At 41.1% G+C, this 12954-nt stretch overlaps 1 protein-coding gene across 1 annotated transcript in view; it reads right to left on the reverse strand.

Annotated features, from left to right (window-relative positions):
• Positions 1–245, reverse strand: part of sema6e (sema domain, transmembrane domain (TM), and cytoplasmic domain, (semaphorin) 6E) — a 152677-nt gene extending 152432 nt beyond the window's left edge. The window contains 1 exon segment of the mRNA XM_056381483.1: positions 54–245. The gene's annotated coding sequence lies outside the window, so the exon portion shown is untranslated.
• Positions 246–12954: the final 12709 nt, after the last annotated feature.

Raw genomic sequence — 12954 nt, forward strand, 5'->3', positions numbered from 1 at the left:
CAGCAGCAGCATCGCTAAAGTCTGCAACAACTAGCAAGCGAACCACTTCTTACCTCGCTGTTTCCTCCGTAGCTCCACAGTGAAAAAAGAGAAGAAACAAAAATGTACGTTGCAGTCTTTCAGAAGAGACAGTGCAGCAGAGGAGAAGCGGTAAACGTGCGAGGAGTAGTTAGTTTTAGCTAGTTTTCTTCGCCAAAAAAGCGGATAGTATTCCCAGAGCGCCGGAGCAGCGAAGAGGCGCCCCACACTCCTGTGACGAGACTGGAGCCAGACTGAAATCACAACACTTCGGCAGCCGCTCAGGCCACGCCCCCCTCTCCCCATCCGCCCAATCACGAGCCCACCTCAAGGATTGGTGTCGTCTCCGATTGGTCAGTTCTTTTGTGTTGCGCCCCGCCCGGCACGGCTCACTTTTCTCCCAGATGTTGAATGCCAGAACATCGGGGCACTTGTAAACGCGGCCAGCCAATCAGAGCGCAGGACAGGGGGTTTAAACACACACATAGTTTGACTTTATGGGAGTTAATGCTATTTAGCCAGATTATTCTATTGTAAAGGATACCGTGTTACACCACATTACCAAATGTGTGGTCATACAGTTTTTCAGCGCATGTGCTATATGGAAAAGTATATCATATATATCATATATCATAAAGCAACTTATAATTTAGTATATTCAAAAGTAATTTGTAAATATGGCTTAAGTATTGGCTCATGAAAATACAGTTTGTATTGTGAGATGAAATCTGATTACTATAGGTGCTGTGCAGCAGATCTGCTAACTAATTATATTTTATAATCAATTAATCAATTTGATCTACTGTGGCTCGGATTTGTAGATATATTTATACATCACTGTGGAAAAATGTGTGATTCATTACCGGTAACTGCTTAATCTATAAAATGTCATAACATGGGGAAAAATTCCCATCACAAGTTTTAGAAGTGACATTTTCAGAATACTTATTTTCTAAAACCTAATGATATTCAATTAGAAAATTATATAAAACTGAGAAAAACTACAAATCCATTAATTTCAGAAGCAGGAATTAGTAAAATGTTGTTATTTTTGCTTGACAAATGACTTGCAATTAAATGTTTTTTTTTTTTTTCTATTACACCGTATTTAGTCCACTCCCAATCACATGCAAATAAATATATTTGTTGCACACATTTATGTTTTTCTCTTTCAAATAAACTGTAGTTTTGAAACGCAGGGAAGCTGTCTTGCTTTGAAGGCACTGAAAATACAAACTGTGAGTGTCCTACGAAGAATAAAAGCTGAATATGATTTCAAAAGCAGGGACAAAGTGTTCGAACAAGATTTAATCAGCTGGTGATGATGCTGCGTCGTGCATTCCCGGAAACCCTAATAAGACACCTGTGCAGAAATGGCAGTGCTGAGGCATTTGGTCTGACTCTGCATCAGTGTTTGATGACAATCTAATAGATGGCTATGGACCCACTGACTCATTCATCTACACTACAGCATTTCCATTTCAGTCAGTCTCTCTTGTCAGAACGCTCTCTGTGTTATACGAAATGGACAACAGTTCAAGTGGCTCCTGCAGCAGTTGTCTGCGCTGGTTATGATACTTGTACCGTTTTGGACACTTTGGTAGTCAGATAAATAAGATGCACTTCTTAAAAATCATGAACCCATGCTCATGACTGCACAGGAAATATGAAGCTACACATCCACAGCTAGTTAGCTTAGCATTAAGACTGTGAACAAGGGGAAACAGCCGGCCTGGCTCTGTCCTACAGTAACAAAATAAGCCTCACAGCACCGCTAAAGCTAAATAATTTACATATTATATCTTGTTTGTTTTATCAATACAGTTTGTTAGTAATTTGTGGTTACATATCTATTCACAGTCATTGTGTCTTGTAAACTGAGCTGTCTGCTGACTACAGTTTCATACAGACATGAGCGTGGCTTCAATCTTACATTGAACTCTGGGCCAGAAAGTAAATAAGTCTAAGGTCTTTCTCACAAAAAAACAACTGTTTTCTGAGACTATAATAGCTGTTTGATCTGTGATCTCTCAATCTGTGGATCCAGGAATTATGTCGCAATGACATTTTGTAATTTACTCCCTCAACCTGCCTCGTCACTTTCATTTTGTGACTTTTAGCATATAAAGGGGAGTGAACTCTTTGCCTCCTGCCTTCTTATCTCACAAAACCACACTTCCAACAAAAACAACAGAGGTGTTGAGAAATTTGAACATGATAATTGGTTAGAAAAGGGCAGCGATGCTGTGGGCTGTCATCATCATTCAAACTGGTGCTCACTTGTTTGCATAGGAACAAGGACGTTGCAACAGTTAAGCCTGCAAAACTTTCACCAGTGCACAAACAACACTGAAGGATATTAGAGACTCTCTCTGAATAAAATCTTTTTTTTTCATTTACTTTATCAATGTTAAGGTGGATTTGTAGGTTTTTTAAGTTGACAGGTGCAAAAAAGACACCAGCTAGCAAAGCAGTCTGCTAACACTGGGTAATGTGTTATTTCCCTTCCAGTATTTAGACATAAGTTTGAGTAGCAGTTAGAAGATGTGCACTATCAGGAGAGGCAAACCAGACAAATGTCTGGGGCCCACAAGGGCAAAAGGGGCCCCTCATATTGGCACATTTTGCAATTACAACTACAAACCCCCTTAAACCTCCCATATACAGCACACTACGGTGACCCCAAACCCCCCCTTAAGTGGGGCCCCTGATGATGTGGGCTGTAGCTAGCATCTCCCCCTTTTCCTGTATGTGAGGCATTCAGGGAACATCAATAAATTGTAGCATCTACTGATAGTCTGCATGTGAGGCATCTAGGGGACATCTGTATAAATTGTAGTGTCTGCCAGTAGTTTGCATGTTGGAGGGGGGGGGGGCTTCTTCAATGGGCTTCTTTGCCTGGGGCCCCCCAAGGTCTAAGATTGCCACTGGCAGTTAGTTTTAAGATAATGAGTAAAGTGTTGGGTTGAATAATGATGATTATTTAGCAAATAGACTCACAGTTTCAAGCTAACTGTTCAGTTAGCCTCTGCTAGATAAGTGATTTTGCCACATTTTTCCTTCATCATCTTAATAAAAAGCTGTAATGTCTTTTTTTCAGGTCATACTTTGAAATAATATCTACTCTTGTACTGGACAGACAGATATGAAGAGTATGTTATTCTAACCAAGATAAAGAAAAGTTTGTGTTGTTAGCATTCAGCATCTACAACTCTGGAGCCTGTCATATATATATATATATATATATATATATATATATTTAACTCTTGGTTAAAATTATGAGGTTCTTAAAATGTTAGTGTCTTGCAAAGTACAGAAAACAGAAAAGTGCACTATGTTTGGGCTTTTAAATTTCGACTGATTACAGAAGCCCTCTGAGCATCATAAAAGCACTTGTTGTTGCACTGGCTACGTTTATTGTTATGAACAAAACTATGGCTCCTCTATGGTCTTTAAATCATTTTTGGATGAAAAGTTCTTTGGCTCAGATGAATAAACTATCAGGCGGTGGCCACTCAGACAGTACTTGTTCTTTTGTTTAATTTATTGTTGGTTTGTATCTCTTCAAGGGAACAAAACAGATGAAAAAGATGAAATACGGCCAGTTGTTATTGTATACTGGAGACCATGTTCTACATCTCCAACAGTCAACGCTGGTTTCCTGTGACTATGAAGGTGATGTTTTTTTTTTTTATCATAACCATCAGATCAGCATTGCTCAGCTCAGAAAACGCTCATATGACATATTTTGCAATGAACTGACAAACACCTATTTTTGTTCAAGTACCTTCACTATGTACAGGAAAATAAAAACGCACTTTAAAGCAACAGAATATGTGAAGAAATGTCAAAGGAGTGTTTTCCTTCAAATATGATTTAGAGAAACAACACAAAGTCACACTGCATTTAGCAGAATCCTCACATCAACACTGTGCAACACCCTAATCCATACGGCCTGTGACCCAAATACCAAACACGTTTCAAATACAAAATGTTCTTGTGACCATAAGAGGAGTCTTAAAAACCGGTCCTGTAACCTATAGGTTGAGTCGGGACTGACAATCACGCTGCAGTCACATCAACAGAACGCCTGCGCTGAGGGAAAAACATGTGAGCACAATGGCTGAATTCAAAGTGCCTGTTTTGGAGTCCGCTGGAACAACTCGAAGACTCACGTCACCTTATAGCCAATTATGAGACACACACACACACACACACACACACACACACACACACACACACACACACACACACACAAGCTGTACATCTCATGTTTGGTCCCATGGGTCTCTTTGAGGAAGCAGAAGCCCTGAAAGCTGAAGAATAGAAAGGGGGAGAAGTGTGGGCTAATACAGCATAATGATGACAGCGTTCCACAAGGCTTCAGTGTTTCATCCTCTCACAAGGATTGCAGACACTGTTTGTACACCGGGAGAATATCTACCTGGATGATGGGCTCATCCCATCCTGTCGATAAGCATTCATGTATGTAAATGTATTGGTGATGTTCCATTGGGAGGATACAGGCTGAGATGGCTTGGATTGATGGTGTGTAGAAAATAATGCGCAATTAGTCCTTTTTCAGCTATGGATCTTTTGAATGTGTACATGTGACTGAGGGGGTTGTGCATAGATTGGATTAGTGATGTGTACTATTTGTGTTTATCTTGACCTAAGTAGAGTGACCTTTTTATTCCATTATGGTAGAATGTAGTTAATCTTATCATGTACGCAGTTTTAAGCTTTTTATTTGAAGTTTTATTTTCACATATATTTTTTCTTGTTACTTATCATTTTTGTTATAATCCCTTATCAGTATTTATGTTTTGTTTATTCATTGTGTCAGATATATAAAAGATCAGCTGTCATTTCTTAACATTTTAAAAGAAGTTGAAAACTTTATCGTGTGTGGGAGTCCAGTTTGTTTTTTGTAACCTTAAGTGTGCGCACAGAGCTGAGTGGTACAGGAGATACCACTCCCGAGGAACTCAGCTGAGGAGTGTCAGACTCCATTATTTTTTGACAAAGGTGGAAAGTAAAATGTGAAACAACAGTGTCCTGCCACGAAGGAAGGAGTGAACCTAGAATTAGGCCCACAACAGGAGGAGTGAGTGACGATATAAAAATGAGTGCACTACGGAGACAGTTCAGTTTGCTCCATGGGATTAAAAGGTTTTTATTGTTCTGTTTTATCTATTCATTTATTTTTTTTATTTTTTTGTAATAAAGTCGGCATCACTTTGAACTCAAGGGACTGCTTGTGTTTTATGTGGGACTACAAATCATGTGGTGGAGGATGTGAACTCATCTGGCCCCGGGCGGCCCCGCAGTCCGACCACGATAGCATCACCACCGTGAAAGATACAATCATGACTACTGAGTACTCATGTAATAATGAAGTAATGATTACTGAGCACTCTACGACCTACAGACATCAGCAGACAGTTGGTAATTTCCCTGGTGATGTTTGCCTTCAGTCTGGTCTCAATCCTATTGCAAACAAGTGTGTTGATATTGGAGGATTCCTGCAAAACCATGCATGACAGAACATCTCGGAAAATTCTGTTTTTTAAAATCATTCTTCTACAAAATCAATGCATGGAAACTACACTATGGACAAAGCATTGTTAATGTTAATGTTAATCTTGTTCAAATCTACAGAACATTATTTAAAACTAAAAAAATCAAAAATCAAATGTGTATAAAATCATACAGAGACATCTAGAATATTAACATTTGATGGAACACTGAGCGGAGTCTTGATATGAGTATTTCACTCAATAAACATAGTACAGTTTAAGAAGAGCTGTAACAACGTGATACAGAATATAGAAGATTCTGTCAGACCTTTAAAGCCACGCGAGGGAAACAAGACTAGGAGTCCGCAGCCACGCTAGCTGCTCTGTGAGGTTCACAACAGCTATGTTACCATGTTGATGTTTGTCTCTCTGTCTCTAAAATGAAAGTCAGCTGGAGCAGATGTCTGTCCACTACCCTGAGCTCGGCGCCATTACTTTCCACCCTGTGATAAAAACAACACACCGCTTCCTGTCTTGTTATTTGGATGTAGATCGAGCACTGCAGAATCAATATCAACCTAATTCCTTGGGATACTGGGCTGACTGGTCTTTGGCAAGTGTAACACATGATTAATTGGACTTAGGTCAAGTGACTGACCATACATTTTTTTTTTAAAACTTCTCAGTTTCCTTGTCTGCACATTTTGTCCTTCCTTTGCTGTACTGTCCTAAAATTGGGTGACTGCTGCGAGTCCTAAGCTGTTGATCCAATTAAAAACTGAACGTCAACACTTAATCCTCACAGTCATTATTTCATTTAAAATCAAATCAAATGTGCTGGAGTACAGCGCCAAAACAATTGAAACACGCCAGTGCAGACTGCAGTGTATATAGATCACGTCCTGTAGTAATCACATCATGTAGAGATTAGGCATTATACATTCCCCATGTGTGAAAATAAAACATACCCATGGCTCCTCAGTGCACCTGATGTAAAAGTCTATCTTAATGCTTTTTCACTCACAGCTGAATGTGCAAAAGTGATGACTTCATAACACAAGCAGCCATAAGGAGAGACTGGAAACATGTCTGGCCATTTGGCTGTATTAGTGATACGCTGTGTGTATCTGGTGTCTGTGTGATCTTAATCCAATACTGGCATCCATAATCCCCAGCAGGTTTTTTCAACTAGACAAAGATTAAGAGAGATTTGGTTGTTTGTTTATCATCTGAATAAATGTCAGAAGTCAGCTTTAGGACAAATGGAAGTAGAACAAATAGAGCTCTCTCGCTCGCTCTCGCTCTCCGCTGTCACTGCCAAAACGCTGAGCCTCACACAGAAACCCACCGCCGTCACAAAATGTCCAGTTGACGCACTTCGCCAAACCCACACAGATGTAAACTCGTGCGCATGATACCCATCCCAGTGTGTGTATCCACTGTTGCCTCCCCATGATTTCGTGTTAAGCCGTCAAACACAAGCATATGGTCGGCAGAGACGGCAGTTGCGCTCCTTCTGTTTCAACAGTACCACCCCTACTACAAGTAATAATCTTAGTGATAGTCTGAAAACTTATTCTCTGTATCCCTACAGAGCATCTGTGGTTGCTATTGCTTATAATGATGAATGTCTATTATGTCTTTAGTTATCTTGTCATCTCAAGACATCAAGCTGCTCCCCATCATTATTATATCATCTCCAGATAACAAATGGTGCTCGTGTTTTATTTTCCTAAACCCAGTATGTCATGATGGCAATTTAATTCTGATGATATTTCGTGGCATCAAATATTGTTTTCTTGTGATCATGACTTAAAATGTCTAATTACTACGGGAAAACAAGCTTGTGTTCTTAAGTCACTGTTTATCCAAGTAATTCCCCCTCTGCCCGATGAGAGAGAGACAGAGAGAGAGAGAGAGAGAGAGAGACGTCCCAGAGGAGAGCAGCTCAAAAGTGACAGAGGAGATGCAAAAAGCTCACGTATAATATTACTCCTACCTCTGGTTATCTCAACATAATGAGGTCATTAAGTCGTGATCATGACTCGACGGTTTCATGTCTTTAAAATAACAAGATAATTAAATCTCTGAGTAACAGGGTTAAACAAAGAATATGACAAAGTTAGAGACTAGTTGGTGAACGTAGCGCAGCATTTAGCAGCTGAAGAGCCGAGTGTCTGTCTCAGGAGCCGGTGAATACCAGAACAGAGCCGGCAGAGGTTAAAAGTCCAAATAAATGCTGATGTTGCTCTGTATCTGCAAGATGCATGAACGGACGGTTTGCTAACAGGTTTGTGTTAATGTTTTTAATGTCACGTAATGTCATGTGTTCACAAGAAAAACAATGACAATGAGATAATTATGTTGTGAATTTGTCAAAAGCCTCAACAGCCTCGTTAAGAGAGTAAAGTGTCTTGAGAAAGAGATCGCATCTCCTGACTGTTGCTGCCAGCGTTTAGCCTCCAGCAGCAGGTAACAGGCCACCTGCCGACACTCGGAGGCTGCTGTTGTAACGTTAAGAGCTACTTCTTTTTTAATGTCACGCACAGATATCCCGGTATCCTGTGTCCTTTCTACTACTTGAAAAGAACTTTCATTTAGCTTTATTGGCCGGTTGTTGCAAGTTTTGGGGGAACAGGGGGAAAACAAACCCTTTTTGTGCTGCCTATTCAGAGGGCGTACGGATCATTGAGAAACAGCATAATGTAAAGCTGTTACACCGCAGTCCCAAAATCCAGACACGCTCACAGTGCTGCTCATTGACCTTAACTGGCTACTCATGGCTGCCTGAATCAAATTCAAGTCTCTATTGCTGCCTACAGAGCGACCTCTGGGTCTGCGCCCCTCTACTTGAACTCAGGAACGTCGTCTGGTTCTGCCACACAAGGCGATCTCAGTCCAGACTGTTGTGGTCTGTGGTTCCCTGACAGGGGAGGCATCAGTCTACAAGTCTCCATCAGTCAACAAGACTCATCTCTTCTGAGAGCAGCTCCTCTCATAACACCTGTAACACCATAACATGCCTCACTAGCACTTTCAGTCACTTCTTCTTCTTCTTCTGATCTCCTCGCACTTCTCCTTATTGAACGGATTTAGTACTTTGTAGGCTTCTTACCTCAAGGCGTCCCACTGCACTGAAGCTTTAGTAATGTCCCTCCCTCGTAAGTCGCTTTGGATAAAAGCTTCTCTGGCGGGGAGAACCAGTGGTCGGGCGGGTCCCCAGTTTGACTCCTGGCTGGCGAGACCCTTTACTGCACGTCTCTCTCTCCTGTGTTTCCTGTCTGTCTCCACCTTACCTGTCAAATGCCCCCCCCCCCCCCCAAAAAAAAATATGGAATGAATAATGGTAAATATTCAAAATTATTAATTCATTTAATCCATTCCATGTTATATATTTTTTTCTACAAGTGGATCGCAGTGTGTTTCATACAGGTGGAACTTTACCGTCTGACACAAGGACAATCAAGCAGCACTTGCTGACACTGCAGTGTTAACCGTGGTCGAAGGACACACCGTCTGACCACGAGGTCCCTGAGCTGCACTCGTGTCCTCCGTGGCTAAAACATGTGGTTAACATCCAGGCGACAACTCAACACATCACACATCATGAGGAACATCAAGACATTCAGCCAGAAGCCAGAAGCCGGCCTGATGCATGTTGGTCAGTGTTTCTCTTTTTGTTTTGTTGGGGTTTTTTTAGCCTGTACATCTTAACTGCTGCTTTTTCTGTATTCCTGTTTCTTTGTGTGACACCCACAGGCTGAGCGAGAGCTAAACAAACTGTATGTGCTAAATTGCTGCTTAATCAGTGTTGCTGTGTGAAAACAAACACATTTATGCTCAACTGCCATTACATTTCTTTCCTGCAGTTTCTCGTCTGTTCCTATTATACAGCGTTAAACAATGACTGTTAAACACATGAGAATGAGCAGCACTGGTGATCCCTGCTGTTACAGGTATGAGCAACACTGGAGAAAATCCTCTGGATCATTCAGTGTAATAAGCAGGAAATTATCAGGAACAGAAGTGCCTACCACTGTGCACCACTGGTGCCAATAAGGGTGTCGGGGGAAAAAATCAGTATATTAATAAATCAAACCAGAACAGAAATAGTCCTGGGTATTTATGTGGTGTTTCTACCACATGGAGTCAGTGCAGGGGTTTTTTTCCCACAGGATATAATAAAACACACACAAAGTGAGTGTTTAATTGGGCGAGGGTGTGACTCTCTACCCCGAGGGACCTCTGCTGCTGTTGCCCTGCTGACCATCATGACACAGGCGTTAACACTACCTGGGTGAATGGGTTTCCAGCGACGCACATCCTCAGATTTTACCTTGAGGCAGGGAAACATGTCGTCCTCCTCAAGTTGGTCAAGTTCCTGCCTTCGCCAAAGTCTTTTTATCTCCACAAGACTCTTTTCTTTTTATTGTAGTTTTCTGGCATCTTTATTGTTGATGCAATTTCTAGTTCGAGCTGCTGAAAGCCTTAAAGTCTCAGTACAGCGTGCATCAAAAGAAGAGCTCGTCAGATTGGTTGAATTGTTGGATAATATGAGAGTTTCCTATCCCATAATAACTCCCGCTCTGTGCAGGAGTTTGTGCGAGTGAGGAGAAATGTACGTTTTCAGTCTTTGCACAACTATTTCCGCCGATTTTCATGTGTCCGTGTTTTTTGAGGTTTGAACGCCTTCGAAACCGTCTGTAAGTGTGCACAGTTTTCTCCATTTTCATGATGCGTTGCATCAAAACCACAAAGATGAGTTGTCAAAGAGAAGTTGGGAAGGCAGTGTGAAGACACCAGGAAGAGACTGAGGACTCTTGAGTGTGGACATTCACAACATATGTGGTCAGGTGACATGACCAAGTTTGTTTGGAGCATGCTAACGCCTTCGGAGTTGTTCCATTTTACCTTCATGAGTCAGAGCGAAGCGTAAGTGCGCTTGTGCGTAGAAAGACGGTAGTTCAACAGTTGAGAAAATTTAGTTCCCAAAGGAAAGGGCTGTTTGACCAGCTGCTTCTCTAAACTGGTACGTCGCCGATCCCAATATACTGCAAGTAATACACTGACAACCCCACGTCAAATAACCCAAACTATCACTTTGAGAGGTAGCGTGAGGTAAAAGGAAACTTAACAACAATGCAGGAAGGACAGTCTCTTAGTGATAGGGTTTTTTTTTTTGTTTTTTTTTATTCTCTATGTATCTGAAAACTTAAAAAATTTTCATTGGACAGTGACAAAGTATTATAACTTAATGCAAAAAGCAGTAGCACATTAGAAAGACGGATATACTGTGCAGACTTTATTTGATTTGTATTTCTTAATTCCATTAAAAGGAATAAAGTCTACACTGCACATCCCTCATTCTAAAGTGCTGCAGCTTTATGCATCAGTTATTGTGCTGTAAGGTACCACCTAACAAAATATTATATGGTGCACTTCACCCTGAGGCTTTTTTTTTCTTTCCAATTATCCATTTTCATTTACAGTGTAGTCCAATAGCTGACAATCTCCGGTGAACCCCACAGCAGAATGATCCTCTCTTCCTGAAGTAGATCAGCATCATTACCAGAAACCAATACTAAGAAGGTCGAGGGGTTACGACCACAGCGCCCGCACAACTCTGCTGTGACAGAATGATGAAAGTGAGAGGCAACGTGCTGGAGATAGAGGCTAAGTGGAGAAGAAGAGGGATTCCAGACGAGAACATACGAGAGCGAGAGCAGAGAAGAAAGATGTTGATAAGGGATATGAGTCAATGTTTGGGTGGGTTGGTGGGGGGTGAGGCGCTTCTCGAAGAGATGAGTTTTCAGTCAACAAAAGGAGTGAGTCCTCTATTATGACAGGAATAGGAAGGTCATCCCACCATTAGAGAGTCAACCCTTCGTGGATCGATGACCAGGCAGGTGCAGGAAAGACGAGCTAAGTGAAGGCAGAATACACGTGTGTTGACTTGTACCATAAACTGAAGGTTAGAGTGGATAGTTGGTGTTAATCTTAACCAGGTTTTCAAGTCAGTCTTTTTTTTTTTTTTATAAATGAATAATTCATACCCTTTAAATAATCATTTGTTGGCACACCTGGCAACCCTCTGTGCACTGCATTAACAATACCATGTGAACCTTGAACAGCGGGCATAGGTGGCACAGACAGTGTACAAAAATAAAAAAGTTAAGTGGATCCCAGGTAGCAAAATAAATCCGGCCCACGCTCGGGCCACATACATACTACCCACTTACCCATGTACATATATCGCGTGATTGTAGGATGCTACATCTACACCTGGACCAATTCTGGTGCATACACAGAAAATGGTCCGGCTGTCAGTCAACACCAGATGATAACAGCCAGACTCTGCCCCGGATGTGTGGGCCAGACATGGGCCAAGGAACCAGGCTGCTGTCTGGGCCGAGCAAAAGTACGATAAAGGCTCTAGAAACTTTTACGAAACCAGATGGATTTATTGAGCACAACAGGGATCTGAGGCAACCAGCAACCTTCAGCACACCTTCAGGTGCTGCACATTATGAAGCCTCACCACTGCACACTTCATCTTTTCTGTTACTGGAACCAGAAAGCCAGAATTTGGAGTCTGGGTGGTGGAACGTGAGATGCCTGTCCACCAAGAGACCCGTCTCTAATCTTCAATATCTTCTCAATAGAACAATAACTTTAACAAAACTGCCACCGAGACTAAAACCAGACGTGAAATGAATGAATCTGTAGCTTCTTTTCAAAGAGCAATGACAACAAATGTAGTTTTTTTTATCAAAGAAGACGGAGGTAAGGGAAGAAGTCTTGCATTTGCTTCCACACTCGTGCTACAGTATATAACTACAGACGGGAACTGGGGAAGGGCGAGGATCTTATTTTCTTCGCCTGATACCAACTCTGGATTTTGAACACATTTAATACCAAAAAAATATATATAATTTTTTATTTTAAAAATATATTTTATGTGCAGTTTTCAACATTACAAAAACACTGAATTGAATTGACAGAGAAAAACAACAAAATAGAGAAACGAAAACTCTAAAGACGACAAAGAATTACCAACAGTAAACCAAAAAATGAGCCTCCAGATACTTATAAGCCATCTCTCAAGCTGTTATCACAATATGTATTCAGATTTTTAATACAGTGGAGGAATGAAAAAAGCTGCATACTCATAAGTTATAGATCAATTTTTGGCTCTTCTTGCCTTCCACAGGATGAAGAAACTTTGCTGGATAGAATTTAAAATAAAAAAGATTGCATCACAGTCGTGAGTGTGCAGCTTTGCCTTTGGCTCTTTGATGTCTACTTGTGAGCCAGATCCTCACTAGAATATGTGTGTGTGTGTGTGTGTTTTAAAATTTTTTTTAAAGACAATATTAGACCATAGGGCGCGGGAACCCACAGTAAGAAAATACGTGGG

Source organism: Seriola aureovittata, chromosome 7, assembly GCF_021018895.1.
Source record: "Seriola aureovittata isolate HTS-2021-v1 ecotype China chromosome 7, ASM2101889v1, whole genome shotgun sequence".
Taxonomy (NCBI): Eukaryota; Metazoa; Chordata; class Actinopteri; order Carangiformes; family Carangidae; genus Seriola; species Seriola aureovittata.